Source organism: Schistosoma mansoni, assembly GCF_000237925.1.
Source record: "Schistosoma mansoni, WGS project CABG00000000 data, chromosome 3 unplaced supercontig 0083, strain Puerto Rico, whole genome shotgun sequence".
Classification (NCBI taxonomy): domain Eukaryota; kingdom Metazoa; phylum Platyhelminthes; class Trematoda; order Strigeidida; family Schistosomatidae; genus Schistosoma; species Schistosoma mansoni.
Window position 1 is genome coordinate 750749 of NW_017386008.1, and position 15896 is coordinate 766644.

Sequence of the window (15896 nt, forward strand, 5' to 3'; positions counted from 1 at the left end):
ACGATGAAGATGTAAAGGTGAGGATTGACAAAGAAAGGACACCATTTCCACAATCGAACAACATATGGAACTCAAAACAAACCTCAATCAACATCAAACTCACAATATTCAATACGAACATCAATTATTATTATTATTATTATTAATTATACTATATGGAGATGAATCTTGGAGAACTAACACAATCATCATCAAAATGGTACAATTATTTATAAACAATTATCTACTCAAGATATCCAATGTTCGTTGACTGAATACCATCAGAATGAGACTATTGTAGAAGAGAAGAGATCAGCTTGCAGTTGAAGAATAAATTAGGAAGAGAAATAGGAAGTGGATAGGACATACTTCGAGGAAATCACAAGAAAATTGCATTACGAAGCAAGCGCTTAACTGGAATCGTGGAAAGAAACGGAAAATCGGAAGACTGAAGAACACACTGAGTGGAGAATTGGAATTAGACATGAAAGTGATGCATAGAAAGTGGAAATAATTGGAAAGGATTTCTTAGGACAAAGTTGGATGGAGAGTGTTGGTGAACTGTGTATGCTCCTTGAGGATGAGTAACAGGTGTTAGTAAGTAAGTACCAGAATTATCATTATGAATATGTAGTCATATAATAATAAAAATTAATTAAGAAAATCCAGTGGATATCTTGTAGTTCAAGGAAGTTTGAATAAAACGCTCTAGTTGAAAGGATTGTCCAGGACAGGGTTGAATAAAGAATACTACTGTGCGGCTCATGCTCCTCCACGAGGGGTAACAGGCCGAAGTAAGTAAGTAAGTAAGTAAGTACGTAAGTAAGTAAGTAAGTAAGTAAGTAAGTAGGTAAGTAAGTAAGTAAGTAAGTAAGGAAGGAAGGAAGGAAGATTACATCATTAATCTTTATTCATTCAAATTATATATTCAATTATGTAATTGTTTATAAAGGAAAAACAAAACATGATTATTCAATCTAATTTAATGTTTACATAAATTGTTTACAATTTTTAGATGAATCAATGTTAACAACTTAATTAGATTAATTATTATTATGATGATGATTGTTACCATGGTGATTAGAGAGTGCGCTTTAATTAGATTTGAATATATTTAAACAAAACATTCATTTTATTCAATTAAAATATACAAAATTTTTTAATAACTTAAAATGTTAATTTCCCGCCCCCTCCCCCCCACCCCCAAAAAAATTTGAATATTGAACAAAAACGAAATAGAATTTTGATTTTTTTTTTAAAAGAAGAAAGTTAATTCATTATGAAAAACTTGTAAGTACTGGATGATTATTTCGTCTTAGTATGGAACTACTGAACAGTGTGCAGACACGATCCCGCTCACGGGATTCGAACCCAAGTACTTTAGTCTGATGTGCGAACTGTTAACCTCTAGACTACTCAGCTGACCGGCATCCAACGGTGTTAATGTCTAACTTCAACCAATCCATGAAATTGAGCAACCATCCATCATTGTCCTCAGTGAGTTACTATCTCACAATAGACCAAATTGAACTCCACTAGTCATGGCTTCTCACTAGAACTTCATGAAATACTTCTTGAAGTCAGTCACTAGTGAGCATAAGACGATTATCATCAGAGAGGGGTTTTGTATATATTGTGGTAACTTAATGGTTGAAGTCATGTGCCAATTAAAGCAAGAACACCATGAAAAACCTGGAAGTACTGGATGATTATTTCATCCTAGAATGGGGCTACTCAGTAGTGCGAATCCATGATCCCGCTCACGGAATTCGAACCCAGGATACTCTTCATCCAACTATGTCCTACGAAATCCTTTCCAATTATTTCCACTTTCTATGCATCACTTTCATGTCTAATTCCAATTCTCCACTCAGTGTGTTCTTCAGTCTTCCGATTTTCCGTTTCTTTCCACGATTCCAGTTAAGCGCTTGCTTCGTAATGCAATTTTCTTGTGATTTCCTCGAAGTATGTCCTATCCACTTCCTATTTCTCTTCCTAATTTATTCTTCAACTGCAAGCTGATCTCTTCTCTTCTACAATAGTCTCATTCTGATGGTATTCAGTCAACGAACATTGGATATCTTGAGTAGATAATTGTTTATAAATAATTGTACCATTTTGATGATGATTGTGTTAGTTCTCCAAGATTCATCTCCATATAGTATAATTAATAATAATAATAATAATTGATGTTCGTATTGAATATTGTGAGTTTGATGTTGATTGAGGTTTGTTTTGAGTTCCATATGTTGTTCGATTGTGGAAATGGTGTCCTTTCTTTGTCAATCCTCACCTTTACATCTTCATCGTATCCTCCTTATTTATTGATGATGCTACTGTTCAGGTGAATGAAAGATTCCACATCCTCTAGAGTTTGTCCATCAAGTGTGATTGGTTTGGTGTTCACTGTGTTGTATTCGAGGATGTTGGTTTTCCCTCTGTGTATGTTGATATTTTCATTGATACATAGACTGTTGCTATACTAGTTATCTTCATTTGAATTTGTTGATGTGTATGATCTGGAGTGTGTTATATCATCTGTTGAATCCAAATCTTCTAATTGATTGCAAGCTGTTCATTGTATCCCATAATTTCCTCTTAAATATCGAGGTATTCATAATCCAGTTGACTATCAAATAATCTTAAGATGACCTTATATAACCATCTTGCTTTTAATGTTACTAAAACGATTAAATAGCTTTCAAACACAGTGATTTATGGATCATACTTGAAATTGTATATTACTGAAATAATGTAAACAAAGATGGATAGTGGCTAGCAGTAGAATTCAGTACGCGTTACGTCCTATTTGGGACTGAAATAATGTTCATCAGTTTTTCTATCAATATTGTTTCAATTAAATAATCTGTCATCTAGAATATTCTCAGTAAATATTATGATCAGAAGGGGAATTGTGGAGATTTCAGTATTTTTCATAGTTGCTCAACTTCATGGATTGGTTGAAGTTAGACATTAATACCGTTGGATGCCGGCAAGTTCAGTGGTCTAGATGTTAAGTGCTCTGACGCGAGACTTGTAGGTCATGGGTTTGAATCTCGTGAGGCGGGATCGTGGATATGCACTACCGAGGAGTCCCACAATAGGACGAAATGGTCGTCCAGTGCTTCCATGGTGATGTAGCTTCAATTGACTCATGATCTCAACTATGAAAAAAACACTATGATTTTAAAGTATGACATGAATATTGACATTAGTCCATTATGATTGCTTTCCATTTTTAAATACAACATGGTAATGATAGAGGTACATTAAGTGTAGAATTAAGGTGTAGTATAATATCTGACAAGTTAATCATCCTCTTTTTTCTGAACTAAAACCCCCTAAGGAATTAACTTTTATTCTATTTGGTTTTGTTTAGTTATTATACAAAGTATAGAAGGAGGAATAAATCAAACTTGATAATTTAGGCATATCAAAGTAATATCAGAAGAGGGGGGGGTTGTAGATATTATAGTAATTTTAATAGTTAAGGTCATGAATCAATTGAAGCTGGATCACCATGGAAAACCTGGAAGCATTGAACGGTCGTTTCGTCTTCTTGTGGTACTCCTCAGCAGTGCTCATCCATGATCCCGCCTCACGAGATTCGAACTCAGGACCTGTCAGTATCACGTGCGAGAGCTCAACCACTAGACCACTGAGGTAACCGGCATCCAACCGTGTAAACACAATAATTCTATGGTCATCTAATAAATAAGTGTATGTATTAACTAATCATGATGATTTCTTTTATTATTTAGTATCCCTCTATTTAGTCATCATCTCATGGATTAATCAACCTTGCCCATAATTCCCATGTGACAAAAATTTATGTTTATCATTGATGCAAATCATTTAGGGAGTGAGCTTCAAACTACTATCATTTCATAATTTGGACAACCGTTTATTTTTTTCTTTTCAGAAACGCCTTATGTAAACAATAATCTTCTTTATAAGCAAAGATGGATAGTGGCTAGCAGTGGAATCCAGTTTGACGCGCATTTCGTCCTATTTGAGACTCGTCAGCTGGATGAACCTGCATCTCACAGTTAATATTCACTCTGGGACTCGGACCCAGTACCTTTCGCTTCAAACGCCATCACGTTATCCACTCAGCTACTGAGTCCTGATAGGCATTTGCTTGTGCAGTGGGATGAAGTTTGAATTCACTTAGTATTATTTGTTTGTATCTTTCCATTGATGTTTAGGACTGCAACTGGTGAACATGATCTCTGAAATGCAGGTACATCCGGGTGACGAGTCCCAAATAGGACGAAATGCGCGTCAAACTGGATTCCACTGCTAGCCACTATCCATCTCTGCTTACTATACAATATTCATTATTCAATAATATGAGGATTAGTATTTTTGTTGTCGTTGTTTCTAGTATTCAGAGCTGAATATAATCGCTAACTGTTGGGAAATAGGTCCACGAACAGATCTCTCGATACGGTCTATATATTTACACTTGACACGGATTTTTCCATAGAGACTACAAATTGAATCTATGATACAAATTTCATCTAATTATAAACTCATTCTTAAGATCTAAATTTCAGTACTAAGCTGATGAGATGAAAGTATTTAAATCATTTTCAGTTGAGATCATGAATTGATTGATGTTAGACCACCATTGAAAACCTGGAAGCACTGAATAGCCGTTTCATCATAGTATGAGACTCCTCAACAGTGAGCATCCATGTTTCTTCTCTTGGGATTCGGACCCAGAACCTTTTGTTTTGCATACGAATGCTTAACCTCTAGATCACTAAGTTGGCTGGAATCTAACGATGTTAATGTTTAGTCAGTCATTCAGTCAGTCAATCAGTTACAACGTAGGACCAGGCACACATATACATCTATCCTAATTGCCATACAAATGATCTCCGTCAAATCGGTATAGATACATAAATGTATCTATTAGTTAGGCTTTCTACATATTCATTTGTTACCAATTTACCGGTTTTACATATCGTCATCTATAACATACTGAACTGATGAAGTCAAAAGAAACAAACAATTGTTGGTATATATATACACATATGTATAGTGGATATAGTATAAATAGATAGGTAAACATGTACACATACAAACACATACACACATACATACATAATGTAATTTGAAAATCCTTCAGTATTACAATGGTAAATTATAGATTCAATCTACCAGTTTAGTTAAACAAATAATAATGTGATTATATATAGTTGAAATCATGAGTCATTTGAAGCTAGACCATTATGGAAAACCTGGAAGCATTGGACGGCCGTTTCGTCCTATTATGGAACTCCCCAGTGGCAGCGCACATCCACGATCCTGCAGTCGCGAGCGAGATTCGAACCCAGGATTTTCTGATCTATATACTAGAGATATTGAGAATGTTTCAAGATTATTCTCATTGAAAAATGGTTCCAACTCAAGAACCATAGAAAACTTGAAGGTAGACATTAGAAACCTGTTTACCCATAAGTATATATTTGATAGATATAAAGCCGATATCTAACATTGTATATTCCTAACTTCATCGATCAACAGATTGTTCAACTATACTGTTATACAAATCAGCTTATAGTAATTTTCATCAAAATAAGCCTACTTAAAGTTTATCAATTTAATCTGCTAAATGATCAAAGGCATTATGCTTAGAATGAACACTTTAATGTTATTTAGTTCGAACCCAGGGCCTATCGGTCTCGCGCGTCAGCGGGATCGTGGGTGAGCACTGTTGAAGAGTTCAGTACTAGAACGAAACGACCGTTCAGTACTTTCACATTTTCCATAATGGTCTAGCTTCAGTTGAATTAAGGCAATATCGAGGCAATACGCACAGTATATACATATGCCAATAAGAGATTGATCAATTACAGTCCTAAACATCAATGGAAAGATTCAACCAAACAATATCAAGTGAATTCAAAAATACTGAATATTAAATTACGCAAAAGAATAAACCAAAATACATAGCATTCTAAGAAAAGATGGATAGTGGATAGCAGTGGAATCCAGGACACACGTTTCGTCCTATTTGGTAATCATCAGCTCAACTTATCTGCACCTCAGAGTTTGGTATTCACTCTAGGACTCAGACCCAACGCCGTTTGCTCGAAACACCATCGCGTTATCGCCGTAGGTACTGAGTCCTGATAGCCATTTGCTTGTGTTATACTTAGCTATTAAAACGCGAACAAATCTCTCCGAAAAAAAGACTAATGTAGTTGTAACTTGACAACTCATGTTTAAATTAATGAAATACGTTAATCTTTAATGTTTTAATCTATGTCGTAAATCAAGAATACTGTTTTCTTTTCAAGTTATAACAACAATACGACTATCTAATATAAATAAAACTTAGTGACTCTGTGGCAAAGGCCAAAGAACACATTACGCCGGGAGATTGAAGCGGATATGAAAAGGATGAATAACAAGTGGAAAGAACTGGAAAGGAAGGCTAAGGACAGAGTTGGATGAAGAATGTTGGTTAGCGGCCTGTGCTCCTCGACCAGGGGTAACAGGTGTAAGTTAGTGACTCTGTAATATTTACGATATATTTTTTAAACTACTTATAAGTAGGATGATGATATAATCAAATATTACTTGGGCCCAGTCGTGTTTATTAACAGGAGGGAGATCAATAGACAGAATTAATGTAGAAAACAAATTACTTGAATTATTTAACTTTCTGCTGTCTAACATCCCGAAATTCTCTATCAATTAGGTTCTTGCTTACAAAACAATTCAGTCAATTCTAATTTGAAGATAACTATCGTCACAGATTAACAATAATTGATCATATGCTCACTAGTGAATGACTTCATAGGATATTTCCTGGAGTTCTAGTGATAAGCAGTGACCAGTGAGATGGTAACTCACTGAAGATAATTGTTGAACGGTTGCTCAACTTCGTGGATTGATTGAAGTTAGACATTAATCAGAAGGTTTTTTTGGAGATTTCAGTATTTTCATAGTTGAAATCATTAGTCAATTAAATCTGGACCATCAAGGAAAATCTGGAAGCACTGGACGACCGTTTCGCCATATCGTGGGACTCCTCAGCAATGCATATCCACGATCCCTGGGTTCGAATCTCGCGAAGCGAGGTTGTGGATGTGCACTGCTGAGAAATTATTTGTCTAATAGAAAACTGGTGATGATTATTTGATTTCGAGTTCTATTTATGATATATTGAGCAAGAATTAAGCCTATCAACTAAGCTTTAATTGATCGGTGAATGAATGACCTGTAAAACTGACTTCTTTCAATCGTTTGTTAGATCTAAACATGTTTATAATTCTATCAATGATTCTATGTATAAGAATAAAGTTCTATTGAATAAAATATCTATTTTAATATAGTGGAGAAGATTTATAGCTCAGATGGATGATTTTGATTGAGTTTTGTTCCCTGAGCTGGATAGTTTGATTGTGAAGTTTTAATTATCCATCTTAACAACATCATCAGCACAAACTCCACGATCAAACTATCCAGCTCAGAGAGTAAAACTTCATCAAAATATCTATTCTTCTAGTTAATGGTTTTGTTTTTTTTTTTTTTTTGATCATAAATTACTTAAAAGATCCCAGTTATCCAGTTACATAAGTAACCATTACTTAGATACATCGCATTACTTTGTTTATCATTATTCTAGTTATTTGTTTTAGTAAACTTGTAGTATCAGTTTATTTGTTAAGCCCATATACTTTATCCTAGCTACTGTCCAAGCCAATTCACCTATCCATTATGAGTCATATTTTGATCTTGTTCATTATTCGCTTATTAAACTTGGCTATACTTTTATATGAGCATATATGTGTACACTTCGTATCTTATTCATCATATGTCTGTTACTCATTTTTGTCCGACTATAAATGTTGATTAACGCTTGGTTAAATCGAGTTGGTTTCCCAGCCATCTCCACTGCATGTCATTTCCGCCTCGTTCACTTCCTTCGCTTATTCGCCTGTTCACTCGCTCGTTATTATTCGCTCAGGTGTTGTTAACTTTCTGACCTGAGTTATTCAACAATAAACTGTAGTTGCTGATATCCTTTGTCTTTTGATTTTACGCGCCGTTAAGATTAGAATTATATCGGTTATCGAAACGAACGATTAACGAATTGCGGCACTACAAACTAAAAACACGTTAACTACTTATTATTAATCTTAATTTACAACAATGTAAAACATTAAAACCAAACATATAAACACTTTTAACTAATTTTGAAGAACGAAACGGCTGTCGAATACTTCCAGGTTTTCCATGGTTATCTAGCTTCAATTGATTCATGATTTCAACTATGAAAATACTGAAATTTCCACAAAAACCCCTTCTGATCTATAATCATATGCTCACTAGTGACTGACTTCACGATACATGTCCTGGAGTTCTAGTGAGAAGCAGTGACCAGTGGAGTTCAAACCACGTCTGTTGTGAGATATCAACTCACTGAAGACAATTGGTGAATGGTTGCTCAAACTTCGTGATTTGGTTGAAGTTAGACATTAATACCGCTGAATGCTGGTTCAGTGGTCTATCAGTAAAGTGCTCTAGCGCGAGACTGGTAGGCTCTGTGTTCGAATCTCGTGAGGCGGGATCGTGGTTGCGCACTGCTGGGGAGTCCCATAATATGACGAAATGGCCGTCCAGTACTTTCAGGTTTTCCATGGTGATCTAGCTTCAATTGACTCATGATTTCAACTATGAAAAATACTGAAATCTCCACAAAACCCCTTCTGAATTCTGAACTTATTCACTATACCATCCCTTGAAGAGAATCCATAGGTCGACAGACTATATCAAGTAAAAAACGACGTATAAATCCATCATAAATCATAATATAAACAATAATCTATTAAGATAAAGTTTGTTATTGTGTTAACAGAAAGACACCAGTTATTGAATAAATAATGATGAACAATAAGTCGACAAGTAAAACTTGAAAGAAACAAACTGAAATAAAAGCTGGAACTATTACAAATGCTTTTCTTTGTCAAATAGATGAAATATGACTATCACTTATATCTTGAAAATGCGTTTTATCTTATATGGGAGTTGTCAGTTGGATGTACCTGCTTAAATTGATATGTACTATGGGATAGCCATTTGCTTGTGTAATGGGATGAAGTTTGAATTCACTTAGTATTATTTGTTTGAATCTTCCTATTGATGTTTTTAGGACTGCAACTGGTCAGTCTCTTATTGGCATATGTGCATATTGTGCGTATTACCTCGATATAGCCTTAATTCACAAGGATTACAAAACAAAGATTGATTGTCTCAAGAAGTGGAATCCAGGAGGCGTGTTTCGTCCTATTTGGGACACGTCAGCCGGACGTACTTGCATCTCACAGTTGATGTTCACTCTGGGACTAATCAATTACAATCCTAAACATCAATAGGATGATTGTGACAAACAATAATATGTGAATTTAAACTTCACCCCAATGCACAAACAAGTGGTTATCAGGACTCATTAGCTAAAGTGGATAACGCGATGGTATGTTGTAATATTCAACGACTACCTAAATTATATATCACACTAAACTAATGAACAAAATAAATAGGCTATATCATTTGTTATTATAATTTTATGAAGTAATACTAAATCAAATTTATCATTATCAAATAGAAAACTAGATAAAGTTGAACTATACAATCAAGTAAAGAATCTTCTAAAAGATTATAGGGAAGAAAGGGAAAATAGTTCATTGTATTATTCTACTAATTTGGGCGGCCTGCTTAAACATCTGGGCTACCTGTTTCCCGTCATCTATATATATTTCAACAAGTTATCTAATATTGTTTGTTTTAATACATCATTATGGCTATCAAGCACACAACCTATTCCGGTGCGTTTCTGAAAACTGTACAACCTTTCGCTGTAAAAGTTCCAAAAGGTCTAATCAAAGATGTCGTATTTGCTGGGAACATACAGCAAAAAAGAATATACATTATTCATATATCGATTGACTGAACTGCTGACATCCAACTGGCGATCACTGAATGTTTATCATCAGAAGCAACGAAGAAATAAGAAACGTAAACATGTTGAAATACTTTATGCTGAGAATTCGATTTTGTACCAAATAATATAATATTGAATAAAGCTAATAATAATAATAATAATAATAATAGTAATAATAATATAGTTTCATGATAATTAATCCACTATATAACTGATAAGTCGATCCTATTTAAACATCATATAAATGATATTCATTCGAATAATAACGTCAACTGTGTAGAACAATCTATAGAGTTGAAATCATGAGACAATTGAAGCTAGACCACCATCGAAAACCTGGAAGCACTGGACGGCCGTTTCGTCCTATTATGGGACTCCTCAGTAGTGAGAATCCACGAACCCAATCTCGCGGGATTCACACCCAGGACCTATCAGTCTCGAGCCAAAGCCCTTAACCGATAGACCACTGAGCCGGCATCCAACGGTGTTAATGTCTAACTTCAATTGATCCACCAAGAGTGGTGAAAAGAAAATTGAATTGAGAATATGATAAAGAAAAACCATTAAATATCCAAAGGGATACAAAACAAAAAAAGAAAGGAAATAAGAAAAAGAAAAAAATCAAAACAAAAAAGAGAAGAAAAGAAATTCGGCAAAAAAGCTTTAAGAAACGTTAATAAAATAAAATAAATCAAAAAAAATTAAAAGAAAAACGAAAAAGACGAAAGACACCAGACGGAAAAAAACTATAGAAGGTAAATCGAAGAAGAAGTGGACTAGAAATGATGGAATTATTAAAATTATATTAAAAAGAAAATGATGAAAATAAATGAAAAAATTACCAATTAAAAGAGAACAAATATGTCGAATCAAACCAAAAACCAACACCCACAACACAACACACATACTCACAATTATCCCACACATTCAACCATCTCATCCTACATTCAACACTCGTACACACGTAACATGGAATATACATAACACACCAACAACTACATATCACCAACACACCCACATCCAGACAACTAAACACTAACACCACCTATCACATTACCACCGACACACTCATCGTCACATCACATCACAGCACATCACAGAACATTCAAACTGAATCATTCACTCATTCACTAGCAACTCCTCTATCAACACTCACAATCCTCAGCACAACACATATGCACATTGTGCGCAACAGCACCAGTCGCAACCACCTGACCTATCATACACTCTACACTCCTGTTCCCCCACCTCTCCACTCTCTCCAACTCAACCAACCAGATCCTTCGTCACTCCACACTCACCCACACAAACACACGCCTCACGTCAGTCCACCTACGACACAATCAACCTCGTGTGTGTTGCATCACACACAGAAATCTAACACAACACTTCATCATCCTCACCTCCCTAATCACCCAAACATACACATTCACTCAATACATCCACATGTACACCATTCATTCACACCATCTCACAAATCATCATATCGCTATACACATTAGTCAAATTGAACAACCAACACAACTGTGTCCACCATCAACCCAATCGAAATTCAATTCCATCATTTACTAATTCACGAACACACACACTCACAACCATCAGACACAACTATCCCACACACCGAGTCGCATCAACTCCATACAGAAATAACTCCACTGATACTACACAACAACCATCTGTCCCACACCAATCTCTCTTCAACGACTACACTCATGCGAATGATTGTCGTCAGAACATATCCACACTCACCATCAGAGACACACACGCACACGCACACGCACACGCACACACTCACATACAAGCACTCATTGTCAGAATCACTTCACCATCAATTCTGTATACAGTCTCAGTGTTTTACAATGGAACACCGAGTCAATCAGTGATGTGCCGTACTCTTAATCAATCATCCAATCCTTCACGCATGCATGCATGCATGCATGCATTCATTCATTCATTCATTCATTCATTCATGGATTCATTGATTCACCCTCTCACTAACTCATCGAGATATTCAATCGATCAGTTGGTGTGTGTTCGTCTGACCACCTGAAGGATATTGAATGTGACCACCTGAAGGATATTGAATGCATCGGATGAGTAGTTGACGATCGGATGAGTAGTTGACGATCGGTGTGATGCGACATAACGGATGGGCAATAGTGGAGTGTGATGCGATGACTAGACGGGGGACTGTACCGTTACACACCATGAGTGGGTGGTGGGTTGCACGCACAGACACGTTTGCGATGTGCTGGTCGCTGGCGATCCGACTCACTGTGGTGAGGCGACCAACGACACAGTGTAGCTTGTGACTGACTGGTCGGTGTGATGCATCGAGTGATGTCGGATCAAAAGCCCACCAGCTCCGGCGAGGCGGATTCGAACCACCGACCTAAGGATCACTGCACCAATCTACAGTCCTCCGCTCTACCAACTGAACTATCGCCGGACGTCCGCTCGCACACAAACACATCGCTTCACACTACAATCCAACACCCACAACACAACACACATACTCACAATTATCCCACACATTCAACCATCTCATCCTACATTCAACACTCGTACACACGTAACATGGAATATACATAACACACCAACAACTACATATCACCAACACACCCACATCCAGACAACTAAACACTAACACCACCTATCACATTACCACCGACACACTCATCGTCACATCACATCACAGCACATCACAGAACATTCAAACTGAATCATTCACTCATTCACTAGCAACTCCTCTATCAACACTCACAATCCTCAGCACAACACATATGCACATTGTGCGCAACAGCACCAGTCGCAACCACCTGACCTATCATACACTCTACACTCCTGTTCCCCCACCTCTCCACTCTCTCCAACTCAACCAACCAGATCCTTCGTCACTCCACACTCACCCACACAAACACACGCCTCACGTCAGTCCACCTACGACACAATCAACCTCGTGTGTGTTGCATCACACACAGAAATCTAACACAACACTTCATCATCCTCACCTCCCTAATCACCCAAACATACACATTCACTCAATACATCCACATGTACACCATTCATTCACACCATCTCACAAATCATCATATCGCTATACACATTAGTCAAATTGAACAACCAACACAACTGTGTCCACCATCAACCCAATCGAAATTCAATTCCATCATTTACTAATTCACGAACACACACACTCACAACCATCAGACACAACTATCCCACACACCGAGTCGCATCAACTCCATACAGAAATAACTCCACTGATACTACACAACAACCATCTGTCCCACACCAATCTCTCTTCAACGACTACACTCATGCGAATGATTGTCGTCAGAACATATCCACACTCACCATCAGAGACACACACGCACACGCACACGCACACACTCACATACAAGCACTCATTGTCAGAATCACTTCACCATCAATTCTGTATACAGTCTCAGTGTTTTACAATGGAACACCGAGTCAATCAGTGATGTGCCGTACTCTTAATCAATCATCCAATCCTTCACGCATGCATGCATGCATGCATGCATTCATTCATTCATTCATTCATTCATTCATGGATTCATTGATTCACCCTCTCACTAACTCATCGAGATATTCAATCGATCAGTTGGTGTGTGTTCGTCTGACCACCTGAAGGATATTGAATGGGACTGGATTTGGTAAATGAATGCATCGGATGAGTAGTTGACGATCGGTGTGATGCGACATAACGGATGGGCAATAGTGGAGTGTGATGCGATGACTAGACGGGGGACTGTACCGTTACACACCATGAGTGGGTGGTGGGTTGCACGCACAGACACGTTTGCGATGTGCTGGTCGCTGGCGATCCGACTCACTGTGGTGAGGCGACCAACGACACAGTGTAGCTTGTGACTGACTGGTCGGTGTGATGCATCGAGTGATGTCGGATCAAAAGCCCACCAGCTCCGGCGAGGCGGACTCGAACCACCGACCTGAGGATCACTGCACCAATCTACAGTCCTCCGCTCTACCAACTGAGCTATCGCCGGACGTCCGCTCGCACACAAACACATCGCTTCACACTACAATCCAACACCCACAACACAACACACATACTCACAATTATCCCACACATTCAACCATCTCATCCTACATTCAACACTCGTACACACGTAACATGGAATATACATAACACACCAACAACTACATATCACCAACACACCCACATCCAGACAACTAAACACTAACACCACCTATCACATTACCACCGACACACTCATCGTCACATCACATCACAGCACATCACAGAACATTCAAACTGAATCATTCACTCATTCACTAGCAACTCCTCTATCAACACTCACAATCCTCAGCACAACACATATGCACATTGTGCGCAACAGCACCAGTCGCAACCACCTGACCTATCATACACTCTACACTCCTGTTCCCCCACCTCTCCACTCTCTCCAACTCAACCAACCAGATCCTTCGTCACTCCACACTCACCCACACAAACACACGCCTCACGTCAGTCCACCTACGACACAATCAACCTCGTGTGTGTTGCATCACACACAGAAATCTAACACAACACTTCATCATCCTCACCTCCCTAATCACCCAAACATACACATTCACTCAATACATCCACATGTACACCATTCATTCACACCATCTCACAAATCATCATATCGCTATACACATTAGTCAAATTGAACAACCAACACAACTGTGTCCACCATCAACCCAATCGAAATTCAATTCCATCATTTACTAATTCACGAACACACACACTCACAACCATCAGACACAACTATCCCACACACCGAGTCGCATCAACTCCATACAGAAATAACTCCACTGATACTACACAACAACCATCTGTCCCACACCAATCTCTCTTCAACGACTACACTCATGCGAATGATTGTCGTCAGAACATATCCACACTCACCATCAGAGACACACACGCACACGCACACGCACACACTCACATACAAGCACTCATTGTCAGAATCACTTCACCATCAATTCTGTATACAGTCTCAGTGTTTTACAATGGAACACCGAGTCAATCAGTGATGTGCCGTACTCTTAATCAATCATCCAATCCTTCACGCATGCATGCATGCATGCATGCATTCATTCATTCATTCATTCATTCATTCATGGATTGATTCACCCTCTCACTAACTCATCGAGATATTCAATCGATCAGTTGGTGTGTGTTCGTCTGACCACCTGAAGGATATTGAATGGGACTGGATTTGGTAAATGAATGCATCGGATGAGTAGTTGACGATCGGTGTGATGCGACATAACGGATGGGCAATAGTGGAGTGTGATGCGATGACTAGACGGGGGACTGTACCGTTACACACCATGAGTGGGTGGTGGGTTGCACGCACAGACACGTTTGCGATGTGCTGGTCGCTGGCGATCCGACTCACTGTGGTGAGGCGACCAACGACACAGTGTAGCTTGTGACTGACTGGTCGGTGTGATGCATCGAGTGATGTCGGATCAAAAGCCCACCAGCTCCGGCGAGGCGGATTCGAACCACCGACCTAAGGATCACTGCACCAATCTACAGTCCTCCGCTCTACCAACTGAGCTATCGCCGGACGTCCGCTCGCACACAAACACATCGCTTCACACTACAATCCAACACCCACAACACAACACACATACTCACAATTATCCCACACATTCAACCATCTCATCCTACATTCAACACTCGTACACACGTAACATGGAATATACATAACACACCAACAACTACATATCACCAACACACCCACATCCAGACAACTAAACACTAACACCACCTATCACATTACCACCGACACACTCATCGTCACATCACATCACAGCACATCACAGAACATTCAAACTGAATCATTCACTCATTCACTAGCAACTCCTCTATCAACACTCACAATCCTCAGCACAACACATATGCACATTGTGC

At 38.2% G+C, this 15896-nt stretch overlaps 1 non-coding gene across 1 annotated transcript; it reads right to left on the reverse strand.

Moving 5' to 3' along the window:
- Positions 1-12304: 12304 nt before the first annotated feature.
- On the reverse strand, positions 12305-12389 carry Smp_tRNA_00812_Tyr_GTA.1.1. The gene has a single exon. It is a non-coding gene (tRNA).
- Between the last annotated feature and the right edge of the window lie 3507 nt (positions 12390-15896).